Here is a 13,192-nt window from a genome sequence, read left to right as displayed (position 1 = left end):
TCTAGCAAGGAGAAGGGTGTTGCTTGTGGGAACCCAGCAATGGTGGAGGCCATGATGAAAAAGAACCTCCAGCTCACCGACATCATCAATGTCATTCTCAACCGCCGAATGATCCCACTCCAGCTTCGAGCTACCCCAATGTGTGTATAAAAGCCTAAGTACATGGGCCCCTCACCGCCTTCTTCTGCTCCACCTTGGCAGCCATGTGGACACGACTCCTAAAGCTGGCCAAGGACAAGATTCCTGAGGAGGGGAAGGACCTCTCCTTCAATCACGACTATAAAGCCCCCCCTCCCTATGAGTGCTCTAATACACAATTCCGAATACTTCTCTCGTAATAAGGGCCAGATTCTAGTGAATCGCTATGCTCGATGTTCTACAGAAGTGGTCGGCTTGGGTGCAGACAGTGCAGTGCCGAGCCCCACTACTGGAGGAGTGAAGGACCCCTCTACTCATGGCGCTCCTAGTTGAGGAGCCGCACGTGGTGGTCCCCAAAGGGCAAGGCGAGTGCTTAGGCTTGGTAGACCTCAGTCACCCGGTCCAAGGAAACACACCTCCTCCGCCCATGACGGCCACACAGAGGAGGATGAGTAAGAATATAACCCTCCCCTAAAAGACTATAGGCGGCGTCGGAGGGAGCTGAAGCCGGCATGGAGCCCAAGGGCTTGAAGGGGCTGAGGAGGACCTTAGCTAGGGCTGATGGCAAGTCGCCGGAGAGAGTCGAGCTCTCCAGCGACTCCGAAGAAGACTTCTTCGCACTGGGGAGAAAGAAGCTCGCACCTCGAGGGTAAGCCGTCATCTTTATATCCTATCCCTTTATTTGACAAGTTCCCTTAGCAAAGTTAAACGCATAAAGTGCCTTTTCTTAAATAGTCCACCAAGGGTGATCCCCAGCGGTTCATCGAGCGGTTTGCCATCCGTCCGCGGGACTCCAGTGCCCGCTACTCCTCCCCCAGTGCATGACGGGCTAGGGGAGGCGACATACACTTTGGCTCCCGAAGCCAACATGGAGGGGCCGAAGAGGTGGCCTTCATGGGCGAGGTGAAAACTTTGGCCTAACAAGACCTGGGGGAGAAGCACCGCAAGGTCCTCGAAGAGGGCCTGGGCCAGCCATCGGTCCAGCCGATATCTACTTTAGCTCCACGGCCATAGGTGGAAACCACTCGGGCTGGCACATTGGCGCCTGGGTCCGAGGTTGTCCCGCCATCCCCGCCTACTGCCCAAGGACGTGCAGGTGCGGTGTGGAGCGAAGAGTTGGAGGAGATCCTGAAGGGCTCCTCCCTTCAGGGAGAGCACCGTTCCGTGATAGGTGCGGCGCTGCAGGGTTTCTGGTCCTCCAGAGCTAGCCTGCACGAGGTTTCAAGAACCTCATAACGAGCTTCGAGGTATGCTTCTATTCTTGTGCAAAATTAGCTTATTTATTTGGGCTTATTAATTTATGTATTTGTCCGAGGACATGATATCACAACGTTCTAACAGGCTTAGTGAGTGAGCAGCCCCAGAGCCCAAAGCTGGTTTCTAGAAACCGGCCATGGGTCGCACAATGTGGAAGGAGCTTGTCATGTGATACGTCTCCAACGTATCTATAATTTTTTATTGTTCCATGCTATTATATTATCTGTTTTGGATGTTTAATGGGCTCTAATATGCTCTTTTATATTATGTTTGGGACTAGCCTATTAACCGAGGCCTAGTGCTAGTTTATGTTTTTTTTCTATTTTAGAGTTTTGCAGAAAAGGAATCCCAAACGGAATGAAACCTTAGCTATCATCTTTCTTGGACCGAAAGCAAACCAGAAGACTTGGAGTTGAAGTCAAAGACGCAACGAGGCATCCACAAGGCAGGAGGGCGCGCCTGGGGGGGGGGGGGGGGTAGGCGTGCCCCCCACCCTCGTGGGCCCCTCGTAGCTCCCCCGACCTAGTTCTTTCCCCTATATATACTCTTATACCATAGAGACATCGGGCGAAGCCACGAAACCACTTTTCCACCACCGCAACCTTCTTTACCCATGAGATTCCATCCTGGGGCCTTTTTCGGTGATCTGCCGGAGGGGAAATCGATCATGGAGGGCTTCTACATCAACACCATTGCCTCTTCGATGAAGCGTGAGCAGTTTACCGCAGACCTTCGGGTCCATAGTTATTAGCTAGATGACTTCTTCTCTCTCTTTGATTCTCAATACAAAGTTCTCCTTGATGTTCTTGGAGATATATTCGATGTAATAATCTTCCGCGGTGTGTTTGCCGAGATCGGATGAATTGTGGATTTATGAACAATATTATCTATGAATATTATTTGGTTCTTCTCTGAATTCTTATATGCATGATTTGATATCTTTGCAAGTCTCTTCGAATTATCGGTTTAGTTTGGCCTACTAGATTGATCTTTCTTGCCATGGGAGAAGTGCTTAGATTTGGGTTCAATCTTGCGGTGTCCGTTCCCAGTGAAGTAGGGGCAGCAAGGCATGTATTGTATTGTTGCCATCGAGAATAGAAAGATGGGGTTTATATCATATTGCTTGAGTTTATCATTCTACATCATGTCATCTTTCTTAGTGAGTTACTCTGTTCTTATGAACTTAATACTCTAGATGCATACTGGATAGCGGTCGATGTGTGGAGTAATAGTAGTAGATGTAGGCAGAAGTCGGTCTACTTGACACGGACGTGATGCCTATGTTCATGATCATTGCCTTAGATGTCATCATAATTATGCACTTTTCTATCAATTGCACGACAGTAATTTGTTCACCCACCGTAATACATGCTATCTCGAGAGAAGCCACTAGTGAAACCTATGGCCCCGGGGTCTCTTTTCCATTATATTAAGTCTCTTTTCCATATTATTGAATCTTGTTTACTATTTTGCAATCTTTACTTTCCAATCGATACAACAAAAATACCAAAAATATTTACTTTACTATCTCTACTAGATTTCACTTTTGCGAGTGACCGTGAAAGGATTGACAACCCCTTTATCGCGTTGGTTGCAAGTTCTTGATTGTTTGTGTAGGTATTCGGTGACTTGTACATCATCTCTTATTGGATTGATACCTTAGTTCTCAAAACTGAGGGAAATACTTACGCTACTTTGCTGCATCACCCTTTCCTCTTCAAGGGAAAACAAACGCAAGCTCAAGAGGTAGCATCATGCAGCCCCTAAGACGCTGCCTGAGGCCATCGTCCTAGAATTTCAACATTTTAATTGCGAGCTTTGTAATAAGGATTATTGCTGGTAGGTTTCGAACTCAGTTCTGTACTTCGTCTCCGAGAAGATTGTGAGGATGAACCAGAAGCTCGAGAGGTCCCAGGAGGACCTCAACCTGGTGAACCAGAAGTTCGCGTAGTCTCAAGGTAAACAATTTGGACTTGCATTTTATACGTGATACTTTGCATAGAAAAAGTTGTGATAGCTAAGGACGAGTTGTTCTAATGACAGGAGCTTTAGCCGAGGTTGAGTCGCTCAAGGCCTAGCTCAGACAAGCTCAGCAAGAAGCGAAGCAACAGAAGGCTGTAGACGTGAAGGCGTAGGAGGCCCGAGCCGTTGGGAAGGTAGCCGGGGATAAGGACCGGGCGTGGGTGCAGGAGGTTGAGGCGTGCGGCAAGCTTTAGGCGGAGGGGCAGCAAATGAAGGAGGAGCTTGAAAAACTTCAGCTTACCCATTCTGATGTCAAGACCATGGCCCGAGCTAACCGTGAGGTGCTCCGACAGTTAGAACAAATCGCCTCGGGTAAGTAATACTTATTACAGTGTGTGCTTGGCAGCAAAAGGTGTGTCAAGCTCACCCAGCTGTGGCATTCCGCAGAAGTTTTTGTGGATCTCCCGCAGAGCGTGGCAGATGCCGTTATACATTTCAACCAATTGGCGGGTCACGAGGTGGAGAGAAGGCCTTCTAGGGGCAGTTCCTGGGGTCTCCGTCATCACAGCTGCTGAATAATCGAATGAAGTAGCTGGTGGAGCTGCTCCGCATGGCGATACCAGTGATAAGACCTCCGCGTCACTCTGTGGCCTACCAAACAGCCTCTTCGTCCTCGTGATGTGCCTACGAGGGGTTGTCTCGCGTTCCCATAGATGGAGAAGGTTTGCGTGCTTTGAAGGAGCGTGCACTAGTAGAAAAGGGGGCAATGGCCCAGGCCACTTCAGCCCATTAGTCCCGGTTCAATCCGGAACCGGGACCAATGGAGCTATTTGCCCCGGTTCGTAAGCCCAGGGGGCCGGCCGGGCCACGTGGGCCATTGGTCCCGGTTCGTCCGGACCTTTTGGTCCCCGTTGGTGGGATGAACCGGGACCAATGGGCCTGGCTCCTGGCCCACCACTATTGGTCCTGGTTGGTGGCATGTACCGGGACCAAAGGCTTCCCTTTAGTCCCGGTTCATGCCACCAACCGGGACCAATGGTGCTGCCTATATATACCCCCTCGCTCGCGAGCAGAGCACTCCAGTGCTCTGTTTTTCTCTTGCCGGCGATGGGGGGCTTTGTGGTGCTCTAGCTCACCTCCTATGCACATGAGGTGTTCGATGAAATGCCCGAGCCACACTACTTAAGCTTTCTCCTCTCCAAGCTCGACCTCCAACCTCCATTTTCCTCAATATTTGTCTAGGTTTAGCGGTCCGTCACGCCCCATCCCCGTCTTCACCGCCGTCGATCACCCGCGCCGATCTCATCGCCGACACCAACGTGGTGAGCCTCTTATTCTTATCTTCTTTCTGAAAGGAAAAATATTCTTACTTGTATGTTTAGATAGATACTTGTATTATTTTCTTACTTTTATTATTGCATCTTATATAGTGCGATGGTTTTGGTATCCACCCCCGTCGGCCCTCGTCCTGTCTATGATTCGGATGTGGTATATATTATCTTTTCATAACTATTGGTTCATTTATTGTTTATGAAAATTATGCCGACCAACGTGACATAGATTTTATTTATCTAGGAGGTTGTTGAACCGGAAATTCCAACCGACCCTATTGTCGAGAGGTTAAATTTAGTTGAAGAAGAAAACAATTTCTTGAAGGAAAAAATAAAAAAACTTGAGGAGGAGAAGATGATATTGGAGTTGCATGTTGCGGATGTCGTCGATGATCACAAGATCAAGATGGATGCAATGCGCTTGAAGATGAGAAAGATTAGAAAATATGCCATTCATACCGAGGCTTGGTATCATTATGCCGTTGGATCAGTTGTTACCTTGGTTGCGATTATGATCGCATTTGTTTTCGCATTGAAATGTTTTACATAGTTTCAATGTATGGTTTAATTAATTTAGATGCTCTGCAGAGCTTTATGTTGTTAGATGAGAACGATGTATGTACTTTGGTTTTTATGTGATGATTAACTTCTATTAATTTGGTCACTTAATTATCTATTCATGATGTTCTGTAATGATTTTTGACACACTTAATTATATATAATGCACGCAGATGAACCGGCAATGGATGTACGGTGATAGACACACCTCCGAGTACATTAAGGGCGTGCATGATTTTCTCGAAGTGGCTGAGGCAAACAAGCAGAATGGTTTTATGTGTTGTCCATGCCCTATATGTGGGAATACGAAGTCTTACTCTGACCGAAAAATCCTTCACACCCACCTGCTTTACAAAGGTTTCATGCCACACTATAATGTTTGGACGAGGCATGGAGAAATAGGGGTTATGATGGAAGACGGCGAGGAAGAAGAGTACGATGACAACTATGTGCCCCCTGAATACGGTGATGCTACTGAACATCAAGATGCAACAGACGATGTGCATGATGGTGCTGCAACGGGCGAAGCTGCTGAAGATCAAGAGGAACCAGGCGATGTGCCCGATGATGATGATCTCCGCCGGGTCATTGTCGATGCAAGGACACAATCGAAAGTCAAAAGGAGAAGCTGAAGTTCGATCGCATGTTAGAGGATCACAAAAAAGGGTTGTACCCCAATTACGAAGATGGCAACACAAAGCTCGGTACCGTACTCGAATTGCTGCAGTGGAAGGCAGGGAATGCTGTGCCTGATAAAGGATTTGAGAAGCTACTGAAAATAATGAAGAAGAAGCTTCCAAAGGATAACGAATTGCCCGACAGTACATACGCAGCAAAGAAGGTCGTATGCCCTCTAGGATTGGAGGTGGAGAAGATACATGCATGCCCTAATGACTGCATCCTCTACCGTGGTGCCTACAAGGATCTGAACGCATGCCCGGTATGCGGTGCATTGCGGTATAAGATCAGACGAGATGACCCTGGTGATGTTGACGGCGAGCCTCCCAGGAAGAGGGTTCCTGCGAAGGTGATGTGTTATGCTCCTATAATACCACGGTTGAAACGTCTGTTCAGAAACGGAGAGCATGCCAAGTTGATGCGATGGCACAGTGAGGACCGTAAGAAAGACGGGAAGTTGAGAGCACCCGCTGACGGGTCGCAGTGGAGAAAAATCGAGAGAAAGTACTGGGATGAGTTTGCAAAGGACCCAAGGAACGTATGGTTTGCTTTAAGCGCGGATGGCATTAATCCTTTCGGGGAGCAGAGCAGCAATCACAACACCTGGCCCGTGACTCTATGTATGTATAACCTTCCTCCTTGGATGTGCATGAAGCGGAAGTTCATTATGATGCCAGTTCTCATCCAAGGCCCTAAGCAACCCGGCAACGACATTGATGTGTACCTAAGGCCATTAGTTGAAGAACTTTTACAGCTGTGGAATGGAAACGGTGTACGTACGTGGGATGAGCACAAAAAGGAGGAATTTGACCTAAAGGCGTTGCTGTTCGTGACCATCAACGATTGGCCCGCTCTCAGTAACCTTTCAGGACAGACAAACAAGGGATACCATGCATGCACACACTGTTTAATTGACACCGATAGTATATACCTTGGAAGCTGCAGGAAGAATGTGTACCTGGGCCATCGTCGATTTCTTCCGACCAACCATCAATGTTGAAAGAAAGGCATGCATTTCAAAGGCGAGGCAGATCACCGGAACAAGCCCGCCATGCGTACCGGTGATCACGTACTTGCTATGGTCAATGATTTACACGTAATCTTTGGAAAGGGTCCCGGCGGACTAGCTGTTCCGAATGACGCTGAGAATCACGCACCCATGTGGAAGAAGAAATCTATATTTTGGGACCTACCCTACTGGAAAGACCTAGAGGTCCGCTCTTCAATCGACGTGATGCACGTGACGAAGAACCTTTGCGTGAACCTGCTAGGCTTCTTGGGCTTGTATGGGAAGACAAAAGATACACCTGAGGCACGAGAGGACCTGCAACGCTTGCACGAAAAAGAGGGCATGCCTCCGAAGCAGTATGAAGGTCCTGCCAGCTACACTCTTACGAAAGAAGAGAAAGAAATATTCTTTCAATGCCTGCTCAGTATGAAGGTCCCGAATGGCTTCTCGTTGAATATAAAGGGAATAATAAATATGCCAGAGAAAAAGTTCCAAAACCTAAAGTCTCATGACTGCCACGTGATTATGACGCAACTGCTTCCGGTTGCATTGAGGGGGCTTCTACCGAAAAACGTCCGATTAGCCATTGTGAAGCTATGTGCATTCCTCAATGCAATATCTCAGAAGGTGATCGATCCAGAAATCTTACCAACGCTAAGGAGTGATGTGGCGCAATGTCTTGTCAGTTTCGAGCTGGTGTTCCCACCATCCTTCTTTAATATCATGACGCATGTCCTAGTTCATCTAGTCGACGAGATTGTCATTCTGGGGCCCGTATTTCTACACAATATGTACCCCTTTGAGAGGTTCATGGGAGTCCTAAAGAAATATGTTCGTAACCGCGCTAGGCCAGAAGGAAGCATCTCCATGGGCCATCAAACAGAGGATGTCATCGGGTTTTGTGTTGAATTCATTCCTGGCCTTAAGAAGATAGGTCTCCCTAAATCACGGTATGAGGGGAGACTGACTGGAAAAGGCACGCTTGGAAGAGACTCAATAATATGCAGGGACGGATATTCTTGGTCTCAAGCACACTACACAGTTCTACAGAACTCTACCTTGGTGACCCCGTATGTCGATGAACACAAGAACAGTCTGCGCTCCAAACACCCGGAGCAGTGCGATGACTGGATTACATGTGAACACATCAGGACTTTCAGCAGTTGGGTGGAAACACGTCTCAGAGGTGACAACATTGTTTGTGATGAGCTGTACTTGTTGTCCAGGGGACCATCTTCGACTGTAATGATTTGGAAAGGATACGAGATAAATGGGAATACATTTTACACGATTGACCAAGATGAAAAGAGCACCAACCAAAATAGCGGTGTCCGCTTTGATGCAGCAACCGACAAGGGAAATGACACATATTATGGTTACATAGTGGACATATGGGAACTTGACTACGGAGTAGATTTTAAGATCCCTTTGTTTAAGTGCAAGTGGGTCAATCTGTCAGGAGGCGGGGTACAGGTAGACGCACAGTACGGAATGAGAACAGTGGATCTGAAAAATCTTGGGTACACTGACGAACCGTTCGTCCTAGCCAATGATGTGGCACAGGTTATCTATGTGAAGGAGATGTCTACCAGACCGAGGAAAAGAAAAGATAAGGAAGCGAATACATCATACAATGAGCCAAAGCGCCACATAGTTCTTTCAGGAAAAAGGGACATCCTGGGAGTGGAGGGCAAGACAGACATGTCTGAAGAGTATGAAAAGTTTCATGAAATTCCCCCCTTCAAAGTCAAGGCTGACCCAAGCATCCTGATAAACGATGAAGATTATCCATGGTTACGACGCAATAAGCAAACGACACAAGCGAAGAAAAAGTGAAGACTTTCTCCCGCAACTATTATGATGATACCATGCCAACTTTGTAACAGACGAGTATGATACCATTGTCCGTTTTGTACATGCACATGCTATGCCAACTTTTTCAGAGTTCATTTGAAAACTATGAATTTGAAAACCTTGCCAACCGAAGGGCGCTCACACAGGTTTATAAGCCCGTCCCTCTACACGCCTTGTTGAGCTCACAAACATGTGATTCACACAAATTTCAAAGAATTCAAATTTGAAAACTAATGGCACAAATAGAAAGTTTATAATTTTGCTGACCTAAAAGCAAAAAAGAATTAAAAAATAAAGCAAAAAACCAAAAGAAAATAAATAATGCAAAAAACAAAACAAAAAAACTTGAAAAAAATAAAAATAGCAACAATAAGTATTTTGTTGTAAGTAGAAACAAAATAAAATAAATAAAGCAACAAAGAAAACAAAAAAAGTGTTTTCAAATTTGAAAACTAATGGCACTAACAGAAAGTTTATAATTTTTCTAAAACTAAAAGCAAAAAGAATTAAAAAATAAAGCAAAAAACAACAAAAAATAAATAATGCAGAAAACAGAACAAAAAAAACTGAAAAATAATAAAAATAGCAACAATAAGTATTTTGTTGTAAGTACAAACAAAATAAAATATATAAAGCAACAAAGAAAACAAAAAAAGTGTTTTCAAATTTGAAAACTAATGGCACTAACAGAAAGTTTATAATTTTTCTAAAACTAAAAGCAAAAAGAATTAAAAAATAAAGCAAAATACAATAAAAAATAAATAATGCAGAAAGCAAAACAAAAAAACTGGAAAAAAATAAAAATAGCAACAATAAGTATTTTGTTGTAAGTAGAAACAAAATAAAATAAATAAAGCAACAAAGAAAACAAAAAAACAAAAAAAGTGCCACCTACTGGCCCCCCACGGCCTGAATACGACTAGAAACCCTACCATGGGCCAGGATTCAAGCCCGCGGGAGGCCCAGTAGGCCCACAGGCACAGATTGCAGGTTTAGGCCCGAAAGCCTGCTTTAGAGAGGAGTTCGAGAGGGAAGGCGCACCTCACCTTATAAACAGGTGCGCCTCCCTCTCAACTAGCGAGGTGGGACTAAATATTTGGGTTCGGGGCAGCATAGGCCATTGGTCCCGGTTGGTGGCACCAACCGGGGCTAAAGGGTTCATTAGTCCCGGTTGGTTCTACGACCCGGGACTAATGCCCCCCTTTAGTCCCGGTTGGTGCCACCAACCGGGACCAAAGGCCTCCCTTTGGGCTGCTGAAAAGAGGCCTTTGGTCCCGGTTGGTGGCACCAACCGGGACTAAAGGGGGGCATTGGTCCCGGTTGATGCCACGAACCGGGACCAATGCTCTTAGTATATAAGAAAAGACTTGGCGTTTTTCAGATTCATCTCTGCAGTTGCCCCGCGCCGACGACGCCGCCAGGCTGCCCGATTCACAGCCCACCGACGCCGTCGCCGCCCGCGCCCCGTGCCATCTCCACCCCGCGCCGCCCCGACGCCGTCGCCGCGCGCCACCCCGCACCGTCGCTGTCACCTCCCCGCGCCGCCTCGACACCGTCGCCACCCCGCGTCGCGCCCCGACGCCGTCGCCGCCACTCGCCGCGCCCCTGCTCGCCCCGACGCCGCCCGCCGCTCGCCCCTGCCCGCCCCGACGCCGCCCTTGCGAGCACCGCGCGCCCCTGCCGGCCGGGACTATATGCTATTTTTTAACATGTTTTTAGATGTTTTTATATTTTTTAGATATATGTATTTCTTATGTATGTTCATATATGTATTTTTTTAGATATATGTATTTCTTATGTATGTTCATATATGTATTTATGTATTTTTTTGTATGTTCATATATGTATTTTTTTGTATGAATGTATGTATTTTTTCAATTGTAATATGCATGGTGTTTTAAAAATACAATAATTTTAGTACATTAATGTTCTCTGATTTAGTACATTAATTTTAGGTTAGTTTCATTTTTAGAAAAGTTTTATATATTTAGGAAGAAGGAAGAGAAGGAAGAAGGAAGAAGAAGAAAAAGTTTTATATATGCAAAAGTTACATTTTTAGAAAAGTTTTATATATCTAGCTATCTAGAAAGAAGGAAGAAGAAGAAAAAGAAGGAGAGGAAAAAGGAAAATAAGAAGAGGAAGAAAGGAGAAGAAGAGGAGAGGAAGAAGAGGAGAAATAAATAAGAAGAGGAAAAAAGAAGAAAAAGAAGAGGAGAAGAAGAAAGAAATAGAGGAGAAGAAGAAAAAATAGAAAATATTCTATTTTTTCTTCTTCTCCTCTATTCCTTTCTTCTTCTCCTCTTTTTTTTCTTCTTTTTTTTTCTTCGATCTTCTCCTCTGTTATCGTCGATATACCCCTCCCGATAACTTCAACATGAGGGGGGGGGTCCATATACCCCCTCCCGATAACTTCAATACGTGGGGGGGCGGGGGTCGATATACCCCCTCCCCGATAACATTAATTTCCCGTGTATGTATCTCGTCGTTGTCGATATTACCCCCTTGAAGCATTGTCGATATTATCCCAGGTCAAGGGTTCTAGGGTCAAGGGATCGAGGGTTCCAGGGTCGTCTAGGGGTCGAGGGTTCCAGGGTCGTCGAGGGTTCAAGGGGTCGAGGATCGCCGAGGGGTCGAGAGGGTTCCTAGTGTCAAAGTATTGAAGAAATCCATGGCTTCATCATTAGCCGGAAGTAACCATGGCATGATGGTACGAAGTCCTCCAAAGTTATTCTGGAATGGAGTCCCGGATAGGATAATTTGCCTTTTTGTACGAATTTCAGCAAAGGCCTTCCAAATAACGATATTCGGAAGGTTCTTGCTGAACTTTGTACCAAAAAGCGAATTATCCTATCTAGGACTCCGTTCCAAAATAACTTTGGAGAGCTTCGTACCATCATGCACCTGTTACTTTCGCCTAATGATGAAGACATGGTTTTGTTGTATCCTTTGACACTAGGCAACCTCCCGTCCCCTCGGCGATCCTCGACCCCTTGACCCTCGATCGCTCGGCGATCCACGACCCTCTACCCTACCGCGGGCGTCGATGCCCACGTCACTTGTGGGACATAGATGTAGTGTTCAATGCCGACCCCCTCCCGATTGCTTCAACACGTGGGGGGGGGGGTCGATATTACCCCCTCCTTGAAGCGTTGTCGAGGCCACCCCCTAACCCTTGAAGCGTTGTCGAGGCCACCCCAAACCCTAGAGAAGCAGCGTCGAGGCCACTAATATGTTTCCTTATTGTGATTAGCTAGCTAGTTCTACGTTTGCCACTAATATATCCATATCTGTCGTGTTTGAATAATAATTGCCATGTTGTAAATATTTGTAGAAACTATGGACGCCCCCCGAGACGAAGCACAAGAAGCGTTGTTGAGGGACATAATCGCACAAGGAAGTGATGCCGTCTGCTCGTTGATGTTTCTCAACGACAACGGTGGTCTGGAAGGAGAGGGTGAAGAAGCAGTTGGCTATGATTTACATGGCTCCGATGACCCAATGCCGGTGCAAGAAGGAGAGGGTGAAGAAGTAGACCATGAGGACGGCTCCAGTGATCACCAAACCGAGTCCGGCCAGGTATATATATTAGTTAAGCCTGTGCTGACTAGCTAATTGATGCATTCATTGTTTTGGTATGTACACATATTAATTAACTCTCATCTTTGTTCTTTTTTCTAGCCCTCCGGATCGAGCACAACTTCGGTAAAGAGACGAGGCCCGAAGAAAAAGTTGAGCTCGGAAGAAAAGTTTGAGATCATACAAATCGCGCGCGACGGCCAACCGATTGAACCCTACCGGACAAAGAAGGCATTTGTTGCTCAGTGCAGGGTTCTGGTTAGGGACAAGATCCCAATCAGCATCCACCAATGGTATAAGCCTAAGAACGAAGACCCTGAGGTGTCTTATGTCAATGATATGCAGAAAAATGATCTTTGGACTGAGCTGAAGTCAAATTTCACCCTACCGCCAGAGGATGATCCGGAGAAGCCAGTTATAGAGCCATTAATCAAGTCTTTTGCTCTGAAGAAGATGGCAGACCTATTTAGGAATTGGAAGAAAGACCTCAATAGGTATGTCGAAATAAATGAGACACTAGAATTCAAGGGCAAATATGAGAAGATCAGAGATGACTGGCCCGCATTTGTGGCCCACAAGACATCGGAAAAGAGTAAAAAGGTGTCGGCGACAAACAAGAGAAATGCTGCGAAGAAGAAGCTTCACCATCGAACGGGGTCAGGTGGCTACCTCGTAGCCCGGCCTAAGTGGGCTAAGGCTGAGAATGATCTGCTTGATAAAGGGATCGAACCAGAGACAATGAACTGGCCAGACCGTTGCCGGACTTGGTTCTTCGGGGCCGGCGGATCCTTGGACCCTATATCAGGGAAGTGCATTTGGACGGACGAAC

Source organism: Triticum aestivum, chromosome 4A (genome assembly GCF_018294505.1).
Source record: "Triticum aestivum cultivar Chinese Spring chromosome 4A, IWGSC CS RefSeq v2.1, whole genome shotgun sequence".
Lineage (NCBI taxonomy): Eukaryota > Viridiplantae > Streptophyta > Magnoliopsida > Poales > Poaceae > Triticum > Triticum aestivum.
Note: the sequence above shows the minus strand (reverse complement) of the source record.